This window comes from Scyliorhinus canicula, chromosome 8, assembly GCF_902713615.1.
Source record: "Scyliorhinus canicula chromosome 8, sScyCan1.1, whole genome shotgun sequence".
In the NCBI taxonomy this organism is placed as follows: domain Eukaryota; kingdom Metazoa; phylum Chordata; class Chondrichthyes; order Carcharhiniformes; family Scyliorhinidae; genus Scyliorhinus; species Scyliorhinus canicula.
In genome coordinates, this window is record NC_052153.1 from 110959865 (window position 1) to 110981379 (window position 21515).

The following is a 21515-nucleotide window of genomic DNA, read 5'->3' on the forward strand; positions in this document are numbered from 1 at the left end:
TTTACAGGCACACCCAGGATCCATCAAGCCTGGAAGCTAAAATCCACAGCATGTTACAAGAATACCCCGACGTATTCAAAGGCATGGGCACCTTACCCTGCCAATACAAAATCATGCTGAAGACAGACGCCAAACCCGTCATTCAGCCGCCCAGGAGGTTCCAACTCCACTGCGGGAGAAGTTGAAGGCGGAACTCAACAGACTGCAGTCACAAGGCATCATATCACGAGTCACGCAGCCGACTGATTGGGTTAGCTCCATTGTCTGTGTTAAGAAACCTTCTGGAGATCTTCGCATATGTATAGACCCGAAGGACCTGAACCAGGACATTCGCCGGGAACACTACCCCATCCCCAAGCGGAAAGAGATCATGTCTGAGATGGCAAATGCTCGTATCTTCACCAAGCTCGATGCCTCGCAGGAGTTTTGGCAGATACAGCTCGATGATTCGAGAAGATGACTGTGCACGTTCAACACGCCATTTGGACGTTTCTGCATTATCTCTGCGTCAGAGATTTTTCACAGGATAATGGAGCAAATGACCGAGGGCACCGAGGGTGTCAGAGTCTCTGTGGATGACATCATCGTATGGTCCACCACTGAAGAAGAACACCTCTGTCGTCTGAGGAAGGTGTTTCAGAGGATTCATAAATACGGTTTGAAACTGAACCAGGCAAAATGCACATTTGCGAAGGAGTCTGTAACCTTTTTGGGTGACACCATATCATCTCAGGGTGTCAGCCCTGATCAGGCGAAAATCGCTGAGATATGGACCATGAAGACGCCACATGACAAGAAGGCGGAGCTACGATTTCTGGGCTTCGTCAATTTCCTCGGCAGGTTCATCCCAAACCTGTCCGCACGGACGGCAGCTTTACACAATCTCCTACAAAAGATCACTGCGTTTGAGTGGACACAACGTCACCAAAATGAATGGGTGAGTCTCAACAGCAACTAACGAGCGCACCGACCCTTGCTTTCTTTGACGCAACCAGACCCACCAAGATCACCACTGATGCCAGCCAGGACGGCATTGGCGCCATTCTCCTCCAACAGGACGACCAGTCTGACTGGGTCCCGGTGGCATACGCGTCCAGGGCCATGACCCCAACTGAGTGCAGAGATGCACAGATTGAAAAAGATTGGGGGCCTCACGGTAGCATGGTGGTTAGCTTCAATGCTTCACAGCTCCAGGATCCCAGGTTCGATTCCCGGCTGGGTCACTGTCTGTGCGGAGTCTGCACGTCCTCCCCGTGTGTGCGTGGGTTTCCTCCGGGTGCTCCGGTTTCCTCCCACAGTCCAAAGATGTGCGGGTTAGGTGGATTGGCCATGCTAAATTGCCGTAGTGTAAGGTTAATGGGGGGATTGTTGGGTTACAGGTAACGTGGGGTGATCATTGCTCGGCACAACATCGAGGGCCGAAGGGCCTGTTCTGTGCTGTACTGTTCTATGTTCTATGTAATGTCTCGGACTCCTCACTGGGATTCTGAAGTTCCGTGACTATGTGTACGGCGTGCCCATGTTCATAGTGGAAACAGACCACAGACCGTTGGTCCATATCATAGACAAGAATCTAAATGAAATGACACCTCATCTGCAGCGCATCATGATGAAGCTGCGAAGATATTATTTCACCCTAGTATACACCCCGGGAAGAGATCTTGCCATTGCCGACGCACTGTCCCGATCAATTGGTACTGACAATGCACCATCAGCCCCTATCAGAGAAATCGAGGCCCAAACACAGTTATGCATGGAGAATTTGCCAGCTTCGGATGAGAAACTTTGCCTAATCCGACAGGAGACGCAGAAAGATGCAACCTTACGGAGGGTGCTGTACCTACTCCAGCACAGTTGAACGAGGGGACAATGCCCACAATTTCAGATTGTCAAGTCAGAACTGATTGAAGTTGACGGCCTCCTCCTACGCAATGCGCAGATTGTGATTCCGGCCACACTCCGCGCTGAGATGCTACGTATGATTCATGAAGGCCACCTAGGCATTGAGAAATGCAAAAGGCGAGCACGACAGGCTGTGTACTGGCTCGGCATGAATCAAGACATAACGGACATGGTGATGACATGTGACACCTGTCAAAGACATCAACCCGCACAGTGTAAAGAACCACTGCAGCAACACAAACTCACAATGGCGCCGTGGACAAAAGTGGGCATTGACCTATTTCATGCCGCAGGGCGTGATTACGTCCTGATCATAGACTATTACTCAAACTATCCGGAGGTACTGAAACTCCATGATCTCACGTCTTCATCTGTCATCAAGGCGTGCCAGGAGACATTCGTGCGATATGGAATCCCGCGCGTGGTGATGTCAGATAATGGTCCCTGCTTCGCGAACTGGGAGTTGAAAGAGTTCTCAGACCGATACAGCTTTCGGCATGTAACGTCCAGTCTGCGCTACCCACAGTCAAATGGGAAAGTGGAAAAGGGTGTCCACATCGTTAAACGGCTTATTAGCAAGGCAACAGATTCACGCTCAGACATCAACCTAGCGCTTCCTACCGAGCAACCCCATTGAGCTCAGGACTGTCGCCAGCACAGATGCTCTTTGGCAGGGACATCCGGACAACCCTACCGGTGATTCAATTCCGAGACCTGATAACGCTCTGGTACTCGACAACATGCGGGTACTACAGTCCAAACAAAAACAATACTACGATCAACATGTGATCCCACTCAAGCCACTGAACATGGGCGACATTGTCAGGATCAGGGACCCAGAAGGCGGATGGTGTGAGCCAGCCACGGTGATCAGGCAGGAGGCACCGCAGTCCTACATTGTCAAGTCGTCGGTAGGAGTACTCTTTCGCCGTAACCATCAGGATCTGTTCGTGCTTCGGCCTACAACGCTGGTGTTTCCCACACTGGACTTGACCAAGTCCATTAGTCCACAGGACGTTCCTAGCCAGACAACGCCAGACAGTACTCTTGATGACATCAAACCGTCATCCCCACCTCCACCGTTACTATGCTCCAGCAGAAGCCGTAAGGCACCCGACCGGCTGGATTTGTAACGACATTTCAACACACCCACAAGACGCATATGAACATTTCTAACGATGGTCTCACAGCACTGTTACTTGTTTCTGTATTACTTTATCATTTTCATAGTGTGAAGATTTGCTTATTCTCACCACTTGTTCTGTACAGTTTTCTTGCGGTCAGTTTAGGAAACATATCAACTTAAAAGGGGGGATATAGTGATCTGTACATCTGTACATACATCTGCACATACACCAGGGACTGCAGCACAGATGTAACAGTCACAGCATCACTAGAGGGCAGCATCAGTGACGGGTATAAAGGGTCCAGCCCAAGGTAGGATCCGCCTCTTTTATAAGCACAGAGCTAGGGTGCGGCAGTACACAGAGACAGCTCAGCATAGGCAGTTTACCTTAGTTTCACTGGTCATACCTCTTAACTGTTTTACATCTAGTTGAGCTCTGGAAGCAGAATGAACCCATTGAATAGAGAGCTTGTGTTAACTGTAAGTCTTCAGTCTTCATTCAGACTTAGAGAATAACATAACTATGGAGAAAGTCATTGCTGCTGATAGACATGCTGCCCCTGTTAATGTAGCAGCTGAGCTAGAGCACGCCACACCTCCTCCTCAGAACTCCAATCACCTTCAGAATATGCAGACTCCATGTAACAGGGAAGTTTAACAGGCAAGCAAAGATGACCCTCGGAGTGAAATGTCCAAGACATTTGCAACAAGTTGCACAAAGATGCTGTCCCCAATGAAATCATTGAGTGAAGGTTGAAAGAACTGCTTCAGCCAGCACTAGCCTTTCAACATGACTGCCACTTGCCATGTATCACCCTCAATACTGTTGGTATCAGGTCTCTTTCACTCTATGAGCTCCCGCTGTGCAGTTGCTGTCTCCAACCTGGTTAATTGCACTCACAGTATGTGACTCATGTAATGTTGGCAAAGAAATACTCCAAGCTTAGAAAGGATCTTAATTGTCTTTTAAATTATTAATTGATTTCCCACCTACCTTCGGAACTCATAAGTTGACCCTGGAAAAGCTGTAAGAGAGTGGGATCACATCAGCATCCCTCTGCAAAGTCCTTTTCCATTCATCACTCTGGAACACACCCTCAACAGCTTGGGAAAGTGCTGACTAATGTCCCAGGTCAGTGACCGTTTGCCAGAACAGGTCTGATGAAAGGTCATTAACCTGACTGTTTTTCTTTGCTCCAATGCTCCAGACCTGCTGAGCATTTCCTGTTTCTTTTTATTACAAATGGAATGTTTTACAAATGAGGTTTGGCAAAACTCATTCATATTAACTCTACGTTTTCTATTCTTTTGTGCCTCTGTTGTTGTCTTGGCCAACTCAGTAACATTGGTATTCTGACAAAACTCAAGTCATTGGGACTGTAGCAGCCTCCTTGGCACAATCTGGTGCTCAGTGTAGTGTACTGTTAATTTTGTGCTGATTGAGGTGAGGAATTTTCATGTTGGATGTTTGAATTTGAGGCATCTTATAACAGGGGAGGCAGTGGCATAATGGTATTGTCACGGGACGCAGGGTAACGTTCTGGGGACCCAGGTTCGAATCACATCAGGGCATTGGTGGAATTTGAATTCAATAAAAACAAATCTGGAATTAAAAGTCTAATAACGACTATGAAATTATTGCCAATTGTCATTAAAAACTCATCCGGTTCACTAATGCCCATTGGGGAAATTTTTGGGACCGGTAGGGGTCGGACCGGGGGGGGACGTGGGGGGATGGGGGGGTTCTTACTGGGAAGAGGAGGGGTGTCTGTCTGGGAGTGGGGGTGGGGTCGGATCGGGAGGGTGTTTGGACCATATTGGGGATCTTCCCGGGATTCGGACTGGAAAGGGAGGGTCAGTCCAGGAGTGCGGATCAGTTGGACTGAGAGTGGGAGGAGTCGTCAGTCTGGGAGGGGGTTCAGTCCAGGAGGCGGGGTGTCGGGCCAGGTCAGTTTGGTACGGGACAGGGGCGGGGGAAGGTTTAGTCCGGGATGTTGCTTCAGTCCACGTGGGTGAGTCGGACAGGGGTGGGGCACAGTCTGGAGGCAGTCCGGTCAGGGGTGGGGTGATGTGGGGGATCCGCTGAGAGTCACGTTTGTGCGGGTCTGGGCGTTGAAATAGTTACTCTGGAATTAGAAGTGATTTCATTTCTTCTAACTCTTGGGTTAAAGAACAAAGAACAAAAGAAGAACAAAGAACAATACAGCACAGGAACTGGCCCTTCAACTCTCCAGGTCTGTACCGGTTATGATACGACCCTTAGCCAAAACCCTCAGCACGTCCTAGTGCCGTATCCCTCCATACCCATCCATCCATGTTTGCCGAGGTGCCTTTTTTTAAAAATATTTTTATTAGGATATTTGCAAGTTTTTAGAATAATAACAATAACAGCTACATAAACATGGTACAATAAACATTTCCAACCCCATCACAATCTTCACACACCCCAACCATAAAACAGCAGTCTGGCCCCCTCCCTGCTTCCCTTTGGAATTCTGCATCTGCTGACATTTTAATTTTACCAGAGAAAGTCGACGAACGGCTGCCACCTCCGGGTCAACCCAACCATTGACCCTCTTAAGGTGAACTTTATTTTCTCGTGACTGAGGAAACCAGCCATGTCACTAACCCAGGTCTCTACACGCGGAGGCTTCAAATCCCTCCACATTAACAAGATCCGTCTCCGGGCTACCAGGGAGGCAAAGGCCAAGATGTCGGCCTCTTTCGCCCCCTGAATTCCCGGATCTTCCGACACTATAAAGATCGCTACCTCTGGACTCGGCACCACCCGTGTTTTGAGTACCGTGGACATTGCCTTCGCGAAACCCTGCCAAAACCCTCTAAGCTTCGGGCATGTCCTAAACATGTGGACATGATTTGCTGGGTTTCCCATGCACCTCGCACACCTGTCCTCTACCCCAAAAAACTTGCTCATCAGGACCACCGTCATGTGTACCTGGTGGACTACCTTGAATTGTATCAGGCTAAGCCTGGCACATGATGAGGATGTATTAACCCTGCTTAGGGCATCCGCCCACAGACCCGTCTCTATCTTTCCTCTTAGCTCGCCTTCCCACTTGCCCTTAAGCTCCTCCGCCGGAGTTTCCTGCACATTCAAAAGTTCCTGGTAAATATCTCCATCCTTCCCCTCCCCCACCCATGTACTGGAGACTGCTCTGTCCTGAATCCCCCATGGCGGCAGCAGGGGGAAGGCTGGAACCTGCCTTCTCAAAAGGTCTCATACATGCAGATACCTAAACCCATTCCCTGCTAGTAATTCAAATTTATCCTCCAAGGCTTTCAAGGTGGGGAAGCTCCCATCTATAAATAGATCCCCCATCCCCTAATTCCTGCCCATTGCCATCTCCGGAACCCACCATCCAGCCTACCCGGTAGAAACCGATGATTATTATGTCAGGTCCAAACCAAAGCTCCTTCCACTCTCTTATATCTCTTCCACTGCCCCCAGATTATCAGAGCCGCCACCACCACCGGACTTGTGGAGTATCGGGCCGGCGAAAACGGAAGAGGTGCTGATATCAGTGCTCCCAAACATGTGTCTTTACATGACAACACCTCCATCCGCTCCCACACCAACCCCTCCCCCTCTATCCACTTCCTGATAATGGCTATATTAGCCGCCCAGTAGTAATTGCACAAGTTCAGCAGCGCCAACCCCCCCCCCCCCCCCCAAGCTATACTCCAGCAACACTTTCTTCACTCGCGGGGTTTTACCCGCCCATACAAAGCCCAAAATAACCTTATTCACTTGAAAAAGATGCTTGGGATGAAGATGGGGAGGCACTGAAAGACAAACAGGAATCTGGGGAGGAGCATCATTTTCACGGTCTGTACCCTCCCCGCCAGTGATAGCGGGAGCATGTCCCATCTCTTAAAGTCCTCTTTCATTTGCTCTACCAGCCGGGATAAGTTTAACTTGTGCAGTGCCTCCTATTCCCGGGCCACCTGGATTCCCAGATACCAAAAGCTCTTTCCAACCATTCTAAACTACAGCTCCCAAAGTTTCTTCTCCTGCCCTTTTGCCTGGATTGCGAACATCTTGCTTTTCCGCATGGTCAATTTATAACACGAAAAATTGCCAAATTCCCCGAGGATCCACATAACTTCCCCAATCCTCTCCAACGGGTCTGAAACTTACAAGAGCAAGTCATCTGCATAAAGCGAGACCCCGTGCTCCACCACCCTTCCCCCCCCCCCTCGAACCAGCCCTTTCCAGTTCCTAGAGGCTCTTAACGCATGACCAATGGCTCTATGACCAGGGCAAACAGTAACGGGGAGAGGGGGCATCCTTGCCTCACCCCTCGGTGTAGTTTAAAATACCCCGACCTCATCCGGTTCGTACACACACTCGCTACTGGTGCCTGGTAGAGCAACCGCACCCAGTCAACGAAGCCCTCACCAAATGCAAACCTTCCCAGCGCCTCCCACAGGTAATCCCACTCCACCTGATCAAAAGCCTTCTCCGCATCCTTCGCTGTCACCATCTCCATCTCCCCTCCTTCTGAGGGCATCATAATAACATTTAAAAGCCTTCGAACATTGGCCTTGAGTTGTCTGCCCTTTACAAATCCCGTCTGGTCTTCCCCTATCACCCCCGGACACAGTCCTTTATCCTTATGGCCAGTATCTTATCCAGCAGTTTGTTATCCGCATTCAGTAGAGTAATTGGCCTGTATGACCTACATTGCTCCGGATCCTTCTCCCGTTTCAGGATCAATGAAATCGAGGCCTGCAACATTGCTGGGGGGAGGACACCCTTCTCTCTTGCTTCATTAAATGTCCTCACCAACATTGAGTGGGCTCAATATCTCTGAAAACCTCACCGGGTAGCCGTCCAGCCCCAGGGCCTTGCCCGACTGCATGCCCTCCAGCCCCTCAATTATTTCCTCAATTTCAATTGGGGCTCTCAGCCCTTCCACCAGATCCTGATCCACCCTCAGGAACCTCAACTGACCCCAAAACTGCCTCATCCCTTCCACCCCACCGCGGGTTCCGACTCATATAATTTGCTGTAAAAGTCCTTAAACACCTCATTCACCCCCACTGGGTCCAGGACCGTATTCCCACCTCTACTCTTTACTCTCCCTATCTCCCTAGCCACCTCCCTTTGTCTGAGCTGGTGCGCTAACATCCTGCTAGTCTTTTCCCCATACTCATAAATCGCCCCCTTTGCCTTCCTCAGCTGTTCCATAAGACCACGAGATCATAAGACATAGGAGCAGAATTAGGCCACTTGCCCATCGAGTCTGCTCCGCCATTCAATCATGGCTGATATTTTCTCATCCCTATTCTCCTGCCTTCTCCCTATAACTCCTGATCCCCTTATTAATTGAGAACCTATCTATTTCTGTCTTAAAGACACTCAGTGAATTGGCCTCCGCAGCCTTCTACAGCAAAGAGTTCCATAGATTCACCAACCCCTGGTTGAAGAAATTCCTCCTCATCTCTGTTTCAAAGGATCGTCCCTTTAGTCTGAGATGGTGTCCTCCGGTTCTAGTTTTTCGTACAAATGGAAACATCCTCTCCACGTCCACTCTATCCAGGCCTCACAGTATCTTGTAAATTTCAATAAGATCCTCTCTCATCCTTCTAAACTCCAACGAGTACAGACCGAGAGTCCTCAAACGTTCCTCATACAAGTTCTTCATTCCAGGGATCATTCTTGTGAACCTCCTCTGGACCCTTTCCAAGGCGAGCACATCCTTCCTTAGATATGGGGCCCAAAACTGCTCACACTACTCCAAATGGGGTCTGACCAGAGCCTTATACAGCCTCAGAAGTACATCCCTGGTCTTGTATTCTCGCCCTCTTGACATGAATGCTAACATTGCATTTTGCCTTCTTAACTGCCGACTGAACCTGCACATTAACTTTGAGAGAATCGTGAACAAGGACTCCTAAGTCCCTTTGTGCTTCTGCTTTCCGAAGCATTTCCCCATTTGGAAAATAGTCAGTGCCTAAATTCCTCCTTTCAAAGTGTATAACCGCACACTTTTCCACATTGTATTTCATTTGCCACTTCATTGCCCACTCTTTTAGCTTGTCCAAGTCCTTCTGCAGCCCCCTTGCTCCCTCAATACAACCTGTACCTCTACAAATCTTTGTGTCATCTGCAAACTTAGCAACAGTGCCTTTAGTACCTTTTTCCAGATCATTAATGTATATTGTGAAACGTTGTGGTCCCAGCAGACCCCTGAGGCACACCACTAGTCACTGGCTGCCATCCTAAAAAAGACCCCTTTATCCCCACTCTCTGTCTTCTGCCAGTCAGCCAATCCTCGATCCATGCCAGGATCTTACCCTGAACACCATGGGCTCTTAACTTATTTACAGTCTCCTATGCGGCACCTTGTCAAAGGCCTTCTGGAAATCTAAATTAATCACGTCCACTGGTTCTCCTTTGTCTAACTTTCTTGTTACCTCCACAAAGAACTCTAACAGATTTGTCAGGCACGACCTCCCTTTGACAAAGCCGTGCTGACTCAGTCCTATTTTACCATGCACTTCCAAGTGCTTCGCGATCTCATCTTTAATAACAGACTCTAAAATCTTACCAATGACTGAAGTCAGGCTAACCGGCCTATAATTTCCCATCTTCCGCCTCCCTCCCATCTTAAACAGTGATGTTATATTAGCCACCTTCCAATCCTCTGAGACCCGTCCTGCCTCCAGTGATTCCTGAAAGGTCACCACTAATGCCTCCACAATTTCCTCAGCTATCTCTTTTAGGACCCTGAGGTGTAGTCCATCCGGTGACCTATCCACCTTCAGCCCTTTCAGTTTCCCTAGAACCTTCTCCTTAGTAATGGTCACTGCATTCACCTCTGCCCCCTGGTTGTCCTGGAGCTCTGGCATCCCACTGGTGTCTTCCACCGTGAAGGCTGATGCAAAGTAACTATTCAGTTCATTTGCAATTTCTTTCTTTCCTATTATTACTTCTCCAGCCACATTTTCTAGTGGTCCTATGTCTATTTTTGCCTCTCTCTTACCCTTTATATATTGAAAAAATCTCTTCCTATCTTCCTTTATATTACTAGCTAGCTCGCACTCATACTTCATCTTCTCCCCCTTACTGCTTTTTTAGTTGTCCTCTGCTCGCTTTTAAAGCTTCCCAATCCTCTGGTTTCCCACTAACCCTCGCCATTTTGTATGCTTTTTCTTTAGCCTTTATGCTGTCCTTGACATCCTTCATCAGCCATGGATGCCTTGTCCTCCCCTTCACATGTTTCCTCCTCCTTGGGATGAATTTCTACTGTGCCTCCTTAATTACCTCCAAAAACTCCTGCCATTGCTGTTCCACCGTCTTCCCTGCTCGGCTCCTTCTCCAATCAACTCTGGCCAGCTCCTCCCTCATGTCTTTGTAATTACCCTTATTTAATTCTAATACCGTTACATCTGATTGTAGCTTCTCCCTCAAACTGCAGGGTAAATTCTATCATAATATGGTCACTGCTCCCTAAGGGTTCATTCACCTTAAGTTCCCTAATCAAGTCTGCCTCATTACACATTACCAAATCCAGAATTGTCTGTACCCTAGTCGGCTCTGGCACAAGCTTCTCCAAAAAAACCATCTTAGACATTCCACAAATTCCATTTCTTGGGATCCAGTACCAACCTGGGCCGGGATTCTCGGCTACCCGGGGGTCCCGGCATGTTGGAGTGGCCGCACCTTTAGTCTCCGCACCTTTAGGGGCCAAGCTCTCACATTGAGGGGCTAGGCTCACACCGGAGTGGTTCCCGCTCCGCCGGCTGGCGTGAACGGCCTTTGGCACCACGCAAGCCGGGGCCAAAAGGACTTCGCCGGCTGGCGTAAGTCCGCGCATGCGCTGGAGCGTCAGCGGCTGCTGACGTCATACCGGCGCATGCGCAGGAGAGGGGGTCCCTTCCGCCTCCGCCATGGTGAAGACCATGGCGAAGGTGGAAGAAAAAGAGTGCCTCCATGGCACAGGCCACCGTGGGGGCGCCCCACGGTGTCAGATCGGCCCGCGCCCCCAATCCCGGGGGGGCCCAGGACCCCGGCGCCCGCCCGCGCCGCCAATCCCGCCGGTGAGGTAGTTGGTTTAATCTACGCCAGCGGGAGCGACGTGTCAGCGGCGGGATTTCGGCCCATCACGGGCCGGAGAATCGCCGCGGGGGGCCCGCCAACCGGCGCGGCGTGATTCCCGCCCCCGTTGAATCTTGGGTGGCGGAGAATTCGGGACACGGCGGGGGCGGGAATGACGCCGGCCCCGGGCGATTCTCCGACCCGCCAGGGGGTCGGAGAATCCCGCCCCTGATGTTCGCAATCCACCTGCATATTGAAGTCCCCCATGATTATTGTAATATTGCCTTTTTTACCTGCCTTTTCTATCTCCTGATTTATTTTCTGCCCCACACCCTGACTACTGCTAGGGGGCCTGTACATAGCTCCCATCAGAGGCTTTTTATCTTTGCGATTCCTCAACTCTACCCACAGAGATTCTATGTCTTCTGATCCTATATCGCTCCTTGCTATCGATTTAACGGTTTAGCTCACTGGGCTAAATCGCTGGCTTTTAAAGCAGACCACGCAGGCCAGCAGCACGGTTCGATTCCCGTACCAGTCTCCCCGGACAGGCGCCGGAATGTGGCGACTAGGGGCTTTTCACAGTAACTTCATTGAAGCCTACACGTGACAATAAGCGATTTTCATTTCATTTCATTCATTTCTTACTAACAATGCAACCCCTCCCCCTTTGCCCATCTGCCTGTCCTTTCAATAGGACATATATCCTTGGATATTTAGATCTCAGCCCTGATCCCCTTGCAGCCATGTCTCTGTGATGCCCACAACATCGTACCGGCCAATTTCAATGTGCGCAACAAGCTCATTTACCTTGTTCCGTATACTGCGCGCATTTAGGTACAACACCCTCAATCCTGCATTGGCCACCTCCCTTTTCACACTCTCCTCAGTCACTGTAGACTGTATTGTGGCCCTTTTTGATTTTTGACTATGGCTTCTCTGCCTTACACTTTCCCCCTTACTGCTTTTCACCCATTCATGTGCCTGGATCTGCTACATACAAGAGCAGGTCATCCGCGTACAGCGAGACCCTATGTTCCACCCCCCCCCCCCCCACCCCCCAACCGAACCATCCGCTTCCAGCCCCTTGAAGCCCTCAGAGCAATCGCCAACAGCCCTATAGCTCACGCAAACAGCAGTGGCGAGAGGGGGCATCACTGCCTTGTCCACCGATACAGTCTAAAATAGTCCGAGGTCGTCCTATTTGTCCTTACACTAACCTCTGGGGCCTGGTACAGCAGCCTAACCCAGTCGATAAAGCCCCTACCGAACCCAAATCGCCCCAGCACCTCCCACAGATAGTCCCACTCTACCCGGTCGAACGCCTTCTCCACATCCATAACATCCCTGCTCTTCGGGGGCATCATAATTACATTGAGCAGCCTTCTTATATTGGCCACCAACTGTCTGCCCTTGACAAACCCGGTTTAATGCTCCATAATCACATCCGGCACACAATCTTCAATCCCGGAGGCCAAAACCTCGGCCAACAGCTTGGCGTCCACATTAAGCAATGAGATCGGCCTAGATGACCCGCATAGCTCCGGGTTCTTGTCCCGCTTCAGTATTAACAAAATAATGGCCAGCGACATCGTTGGGGGCAGCACCCCGCTATCCCTCACCTCATTAAAAACCTTGACCAGCAGCGGCCCTAATATCCCCGAGGATTTCTTGTAAAATTCCACCGGATACTCGTCCGGTCCCTGGGCTTTACCTGACTGCATTGCCTTCAAGCCCTCCCCTATCTCTTCGGCCCTAATCGGGGCCCCCAGCCCCTCCACCAGCTCTCTGCCCACTCTTGGGAAGGTCAGTCCGCCCAAAAAGCGTCTCATCCTCTCGGACCCCACGGGGGGTTCCGAGCAATAGAGACTACTGTAAAAGTCCCCGAACGTCCTGTTTAGCCCCGCCGAGTCCACTACCAAATTCCCATCCCTATCAACCACCCTCTCTATTCCCCTGGCTGCCTCTCTCTTCCTAAGCTGCTGTGCCAACATTCTGCTGGCCTTCTCCCCATACTCGTAGACCGCGCCCCTCGCCTTCCGAAGCTGCTCCACTGCCTTGCCTGTGGACAACACCCCGAACTCCGCCTGCAGTCTCCGTCGTTCCCTTAAAAGTCCTACCGCTGGGGTCGCCGCATACTTCCTATTTTATCTGTAGGATCCCCCTAACCAGCTGGTCCGTTTCTGCCCTATCCGTCCTATCCCGATGAGCCCGGATCGACATCAGCTCCCCTCTCACCACTGCCTTCAGCACCTCCCAGACCACCGCTGCTGAGACTTCCCCCTTGTCGTTGACCTGCAAATAGGTCTGCATGCACTTCCTCAGCCTCTCGCACACCGCCTCGTCCGCCAACAAGCCCACGTCCATTCTCCATTGCGGGCGCTGGAAGCTCTCCTCACCAACCTGCAGTTCCACCCAGTGTGGGGCATGATCCAAAATAGTAATGGCCGAATACCTCGCGTCCACCATCCCCGCCAGCAAATCACTGCTCAAAATGAAAAAATAAATCCGGGAGTAAACTTTATGCACATGCGAATAAAAAGAAAACTCCTCCCCGTCGGCTGACTAAACCTCCATGGGTCAACCATCTGCTCCATGAACCCTGACAGCTCCTTTGCCATTGCTGACACCTTCCCCATTTTCGAACACGACCGGTCCAGGTCGGGATCAATGACCATATTAAAATCCCCTCCCATCAACAACTTGTGTGAGTCCAGGTTAGGTATCTTCCCCAGTACCCTCTTTATGAATTCTACATCGTCCCAGTTTGGGGCATATACATTGACCGAGACTACCTTCCGCCCCTCCAGCTTGCCGCTTACCATGACATAATGGCCCCCCACTTCCGGGACTGCTGCCAGCCTGAAATTGCACCCGCTTATTGATTAAAATCGGCACCCCTCTTGTCTTGGTGTCCAACCCCGAATGAAAGACCCGACTGACCCACCCCTTCCTAAGCCTAACTTGATCCGGCACTTTCAGGTGAGTCTCCTGCAACATCACCACGTCCGGCCTTCAGAGCCCTCAGATGCGCGAACACTCGCGCCCTCTTGACAGGTCCATTCAACCCTCTAACATTCCAGGTGATCAGCTTGTTGGGGGCACTGTGCCCCCCCCCCCTTCACCGATCAGCCATCCCCTTTCCTGGGCCTGCCTCCAGCCCAAGAACCGTGCCTCCATCGGCCCGCCTCCTGGCAGCCCCCACCCCTGACCTCTTCTCTGTCCTGAAACCTCAGTCCCTCCCTCGTCAGCAGAATAACTCCCCCCCACCCTAGCAACAACACTCCAACACATAATCCCTGCCATATATTGAACATATACACACCCCCCCCTGTGCTTCCATTGAATAGCTCACCCAGCTAACCTGGTGACCCTCGCCTCTGGCGCCAAGACGTCTCCCACCTATTGTTCCCTACTCCCCTCCCCCCCGCCCATCGAAACCACTTCCCGCATCAACTCGACCCCAGACAATCTCCCAATTACCATAGGAGACAATCCAAGACAAACCACCCACACAGAACCCCCCCCCCAATAGTGCAAATCATAGTAATAACAAGTAAAAAGTATAAAGCCCCCACCAGCCACCTCCACAAAAACACCGAAAACCCGTAGAACCGAATAACTTTTACTTTCCCCCCATCTTCACTCAAACTTAAAAGCAGAAGGAAAACAACAGTAAAAACATATAAACATCGCTCAGAAAGGTTACAACTTAAAATCAAAAAGTACTCAGTTTAGCACCAGCCCTTTCTTCTTGGCAAATTCCATTGCGTCCTCTGGCGACTCGAAGTAATGGTGCTGGTCCTCGTGCGTAACCCAGAGATGCGCCGGGTACAGCAGCCCAAGTTTCACCTTCTTCGTATACAGGATCATCTTTACTTGATTAAAGCCTGCCCTCCTTCTGGCCACCTCCACACTCCAGTCCTGATAGATACGCAGAATGCTATTGTCCCACTTGCAGCTCCGGATACGCTTGGCCCACTGGAGAACACACTCCTTGTCCAAAGATCTATGGAACCAGACCACCATCGCCCTTGGAGGATCCCCCAGCTGCGGCTTCCTCGCCATCGCCCTGTACGCCCTGTCCAGCCACCCATTTTCTATCTCCCTCAGTAGTTTTCACCTGCGGTGTGACCAATTTGCTAAACGTGCTATCCACGACCTCCTCAGCATCTCGGATGCGCCAAAGTGAATCCATCCGCAGCTCCAGAGCCGTCAAGCGGTCTAACAGAAGCTGCAGCTGGACACACTTCTTGCACGTGAAGGAGCCAGGGCCAGTGGATGTGTCCCTGAGCTCCCACATCGCACACTAGGAGCATGACATGGGTCTGGGTTCTCCTGCCATGTCTTAAACCTTAGGTTAACTGAAACAACGACAATTCAAAAAAACAAAAGAAAATATAAATAAATAAATAGACAATTGAAAAGAAAAACTACTCACCGGCCACTTACCAGGGATAAAACGCACCTCCTCCTCACCTAGCTTCAAATTCCCACCTAGCTTCAAATTGCCAAACTCACTCTTACCTGTGCCTCGCTCTGGTTGTGTCTTCTCTGGCTCACTGGGAGAACTCACTGGGAGTGAGTTAAAGTTGCATTTTTTAAATTGGCCTGAGTTGACTCCACCCCACCCCACCCCACCCCCTCCCCCCGCTTTCCCTGTAGTCAACAGGCCAAACTCCACCTGTAACCTCCGCCGCTCCCTCAGTAGCCCCACGTCCGGAGCCTCTGAGTATCTCCTGGATGATCTCCTCAACTAACCTGTCCCTCACAGCTCGTTCCACCTTTTCTCTGTGGGCCCGTATCGAGATTAATTCCCCTCTGGCCACTGCCTTCAAAGCTTCCCAAACTATTGATGCAGAGACCACTCCCGTATCATTTATTTCCAGGTAGTTCTGGATGGACTTGTTAACCCGCCTACAGATCGCTTTGTCCGCTAACAACCCCACATGCAGTCTCCAAACTAACCCGTAGATCCACCCAATGTGGGGCATGATCCGACACCGCGATTGCCGAGTACTCAGTATCCACTACCCCCGGTATTAGAGCCCTGCTCAGAACAAAAAAGTCGATGCGAGAGTATACCTTGTGGACATGCGAGAGAAAAGAAAACTCCTTCACCCTTGGCCGCGCAAACCTCCATGGGTCCATGACCCCCATCTGTTCCATAAACCCCTTCAATTCCTTTGCTGCGGCTGATACCCTCCCTGTCCTGGATTTTGACCGGTCCAATTCCGGATCAATGACTGTATTAAAATCTCCCCCCATGATCAAAGTTATGTGACTCTTAAGTCTGGAATTTTACCTAACACCCGCCTCATAAATTCCACATCGTCCCAATTTGGAGCACATACGTTCACAAATACACCCGCACCCCCTCCAGCTTCCCACTCACCATTTTGTACCTAACATGATTCTCCCTGCCTCGAATGCCACTCGTTATTAATCAAGATCGCTACCCGCCCTGGTCTTTGAGTCTAGCCCTGAGTGGAATACTTGTCCAACCCACCCCTTTCTCAATCTAGTCTGGTCTATCGCCTCTTGTAACATTGCCAAGTCCACCTTCAGCCCCCTCAAATTTGCAAACAGGTGAGCCCTTTTGACCTGCTCATTCAACCCTCTAATGTTCCATGTAATCAGCTTGGTCGGGAGGCTTGTCACCCACCCCCCTGCTGACTAACCATCACCCTTTTAGGCCAGCCTCCAGCTCGCGTCCCCGGTCTCCTCAAGCCCCCCCTCGGGCATTCGTCGTCCCCAACCTTCCATTTATCCCATAGTAAAGCAGCTCCCCCCCCCCCCCCCCCCCCCCACCGGTAACAGCACTAGAAACCCAATCCCCCATATTAAGCTCAAGCTTAACACCTGCTCGTCCCCCACTGTGCTTCCGTGAGTCAGCTGATCTAGCTGACTTGATAGCCCCCGCCCTGGGTACCATTCTGTCTCCCCATTGTTCTCTCCCCTCTCCACTACTTGGACAAACATATTCAAAGCATCATAAACAAACATCAGAAGAAATATGGAAAAACAGCCACAGAAAAAAACAACCACAGAAACCAGCCCCCCCCCCCCCCCCCCACCCCCACCAACCAGCTCCCAGTAAGACAAAGTTAACTTTAGCCATCGAAACAGCCCCTTATTGCACATAACACTACTTATTCAAACCAGCACAAAAGTGATTTTCAACAGATCGCCACTACAATACTCTCCAAGGATGCAGTGTCTTTAGTTCACCTCCAGTCTTTTTTCCCTGATGAAAGTCCATACAGGTTTAGCACAGTGGGCTAAGACAGCTGGCTTGTAATGCAGAACAAGACCAGCAGCGCGGGTTCAATTCCTGTTCCAGCCTCCCCGAACAGGTACTGGAATGTGGTGACTAGGGGCTTTTCACAGTAACTTAATTGAAGCCTACTTGTGACAATAAATGATTATTATTATCATCTGGTGTTTTGAAGTAAAAATCCCGTTCCTCATATGTGACCCACAAACGGGCTGGGTACAACATCCCAAACTTCACCCCCTTCTTAAAGAGGGCTGTTTTTTCCCAATTAAACCCAGCTGGCCTCTTGGCCAAATCTGCACCCAGGTCTTGATAAATGCACAGCTCACAATTCTCCCGCCTGCTGCTCCGTTATTTCTTGGCCCACCGCAGAACGTGCTTTTCGTCCAGGAATCGGTGCAAACATACCACCATCGCCCTCGGCGGCTCGTTCGCTCAGGGCTTCTTCACGAGGGCTCTGTGCGCTCTATCCACTTCCAAGGGCTGAGGGAACACCTCAGCCCCCATCAACTTCTCCAGCATGTTTATCACATAGGCCTTCGCATCCGATCCCTCACTGCCCTCAGAGAGGCTGACGATTCTCAGGTTCTGCCTCCTGGACCTGTTCTCTAGGTCCTCCAGCTTCTCCTGCATTCTTTTCTGGCGGTCATTCATCATCTCCACTTTGGTCTCCAGCACGGTTATGTATTCCTCGTGCTTGGACCCCTTTTTCTTTACCTCCTGGATCGCTCACCCGTGGGTTTCTTGATTCTGCACCACCTGATCAATCGAAGCCTTGATCGGGTCCAGCGTGTCCTTCTTAAGCTTGGCGAAGCATTCTTCAAAACCTTCACCAACTGCTCCGTCGACCAATGTGCTGTCTCCCCGTGGCCCTGCTTCTCCGCCATGTCTTCCCGCGTTGCCAGCTCTGCTCACGTCTTCCTTGTAGAACTTTGTCTTCTCACACGGCCACTTCTGGTCCACTTCTCCAGACACTGGAGGGGGATTTCTCCTCACTGTCTCACTCTTCACCAATTTATCCAATAAAGTCCAGACAAAAACGGGAGAAAAACGTCCAAAAGTCCGTCACAGGCGGGAGCTATCAAATGTGCGACCTACTCCTCCATGGCCACCATCGGAAGTCGGCAAGATGCCTTTTGAACGCCATTAATGTATCTGCTTCCACAACCTCTCCTGGCAACGCGTTCCAGGCACTCGCCACACTTTGTGTAAAAAACATGCCTCGCACATCTCCTTTAAGCTTTGCCACATGGACCTTAAATCTATGACCCCTGGTGGCTGACCTCTCCACCCTGGGAAAGAGCGCCTGCCCACCATTCTACCTATGTTCCTCATAATCATGTAGACCTTTATCTGGTCACCCCTCAATCTTTGTCGTTCTAATGAAAGCAGTCTGAGTCCATTCAGCATCTCTGCATAGACAAGACCCTCCAGACCAGGCAACATCCTGGTAAACCTCTTCTGCACCCTCTCCAAAGCCTCCACATCCTTCTGGTAGTGCGGTGATGAGAATTGTGCACAATATTCCAAGTGCGGCCTAACCAAGGTTCTATACAACCGTAGCACGACTTGTCAGTTTTTATACACGATGCCCCGTCCAATGAAGGCAAGCATCCCGTATGCTTTCTTGACTACCTTGTCCACTTGTGTTGCAACTTTCAAAGATCTGTACACCCAGATCACTCTGACTTTCTATGGGCGCAATTCTCCGCACCCCACGCCGGGGTGGGAGAATCGCGGGAGGGCCCGGCGAATCATGCCACGCCGCCCTGGCACCCCCCGCAATTCTCCCCCTCCCCCCCCCCCCCAAAATGGTGTGTCGCGTTTTGCGACAGGCCACTCGGAGAATAGCCCCTCGCCGTTTCTCACGCCGACTGGCGATTCTACGGCCCGGATGGGCTGAGTTGCCTGCCGAACCCGACCTGTTCACGCCGGCGCCAACCACATCTGGTCCCTGCCGGCATGAACAGCACACGGCCGGTGAGTGTGGGGCCTGTGGGGGGGCAGAGGGAGGATCGAGCACTACGGCCGTGCTCAGCAGATGTCTGGCCCGCGATCGGTGCCCACCGATCATCGGGCCGACGTCTATAAAAGACGCACTCTTTTCCCTCCGCCGCCCCACAAGATCAAGCCGCCATGTCTTGCGGGGCAGCGGAGGGGAAGACGGCAACCGCGCATGCGCATGCGCGGCTGACGTCACTTCGGCGCTGCCGGCCGCGTCATTCCCGGTGCGCCGCTTTGACGCAAGCGTCAAGGCCAGGCGCTCGGAATTCACACGCCACCGCTCCTAGCCCCCTGGGGGGAGGGTGAATAGGAGGCAAGGAATGGTTCCTAGTCCAGTGCACTTGTCCGGAGGAAATGAGCACTTCTGGATAATTTCCAGGTAAACCCTTATGTGGGAACTTTCTTGAGGGATTCCCCAGCGCATTATAGACGTACCCCCAGTGCATTATAGGGGTACCCCCTAAATGCAACACAGGGAACATGGAAGTTATGAGCCTAGTTGTCAGGTGACAGCTGTGGAATGCAAGACAGTGCAATTCAGTCTATTAGAACTATTTGATTCTTCATGACTGAGAATTAGTGTTGATCTTTGAAGATGTTTTAAATCAGGAGACTTGCTCTCAGTAGTTTATAATTTAATGTGTTTTTTTAGTCGTTGCCAGAACCAAATGTGGAGCAGTAAATGCCTCTGTTCCACAACTAATAAGATATTTCCAGTACACAGAATTCCAGAGGTATTAACCAAGACAACAAATCACCAACTGAGATTTCAAAATTCCTTCAGTTGGCAGTAAACTGGATTTCGTCTCACACCACAGTGGACAATCACAAACACCAAGCCTGAAAAATTCATCAAAAGCATTGAAGTATGTCCAGAATATACCCTTGGAGTATTTATCTTGGCAATAACAATTTCTGAGCATTCCTGCATAACCATTCAGTTATGTCTCACCGTACTACGTGTTTCATTAAACATCCAATCACAGAACATGAAATTAATCTTGGACATAGAACAAAATGGGTGATTGTGAATCAACAGTGCATTTATACAGCAAATCTACAGCAGAAAGAGCCACATTCCACATCGGGTGAGCTGCCAAATTAACTTTGCCCTTTTTGTGTTATCAACTAAAACCAATTTCACTCGACCTCACCTCATTCAATTACTTTGAAGTAGAGTGACAGTATTGTGATACATTATTGTAATGTAAAGGCAAAAATATTTCCTGAAAACACCATGGCTAGAATTTTACACTTGCCCTGGCAGGTTCTGAGGAATGGAGGTGGGGGGTGCAAAGAGCGTGAAATTGCATGGAGGGGATTCTTTCTGAGATCCCACCCTATCCAACCTGATAGTGATTTTACACTGGGACAGGGACTTGGGAGAGGAGGAATCTGCTCTTTCTCCAATTAAGGCCCTGCGATGGCCATTTAATTGCCACTTAAGGACATTTTCCCACCAGCTTCAATTTTTAGGTTGGCGGGCAGATAATAGCTGGGGGGTGGAGGTCGAGAGAGGGGCGGGATTGGATTTGTTTATCGTCACTGAAGGGGGTGTCCAGCAATGAGGCCTCATGAAACTGAATAGCAAGGATGCCACTGGAGTAGTTTTAAATAAGTTTGTTTATCAAGGATTGAGATTAATTATAGAAAGTATACCCAGTAATCATTATTAACCATTAAATCTGTATTTTAGGACATTGCAGTGAGAATTTTATATAGAATTATAGAATTTAAGGGCAGCACGGTGGCGCAGTGGTTAGCACTGCAGTCTCACAGCACCGAGGTCCCAGGTTCTATCCTGGCTCTGGGTCACTGTCCGTGTGGAGTTTGCACATTCTCCCTGTGTTTGCGTGGGTTTCGCCCCCACAACCCAAAGATGTGCAAGGTAGGTGGATTGGACATGCTAAAATTGGGAACTCTAAATTTAATTTTTTTTAAAAAGAAGTGAATTATAGAATTTACAGTGCAGACACATGTAGGCTCTAGCTACAAGCAGTGGCCACGATACATGATGGTATTTAGGCTATTTAACTTGCCCATGTTTTTGAGACACATGAGGGGGGCATTCTCATTTCCGGGGACTAAGACCCCACGCCGACGGGAAACAGGTGCGAACTGAAGTCCTCCTCCAGTTTTCC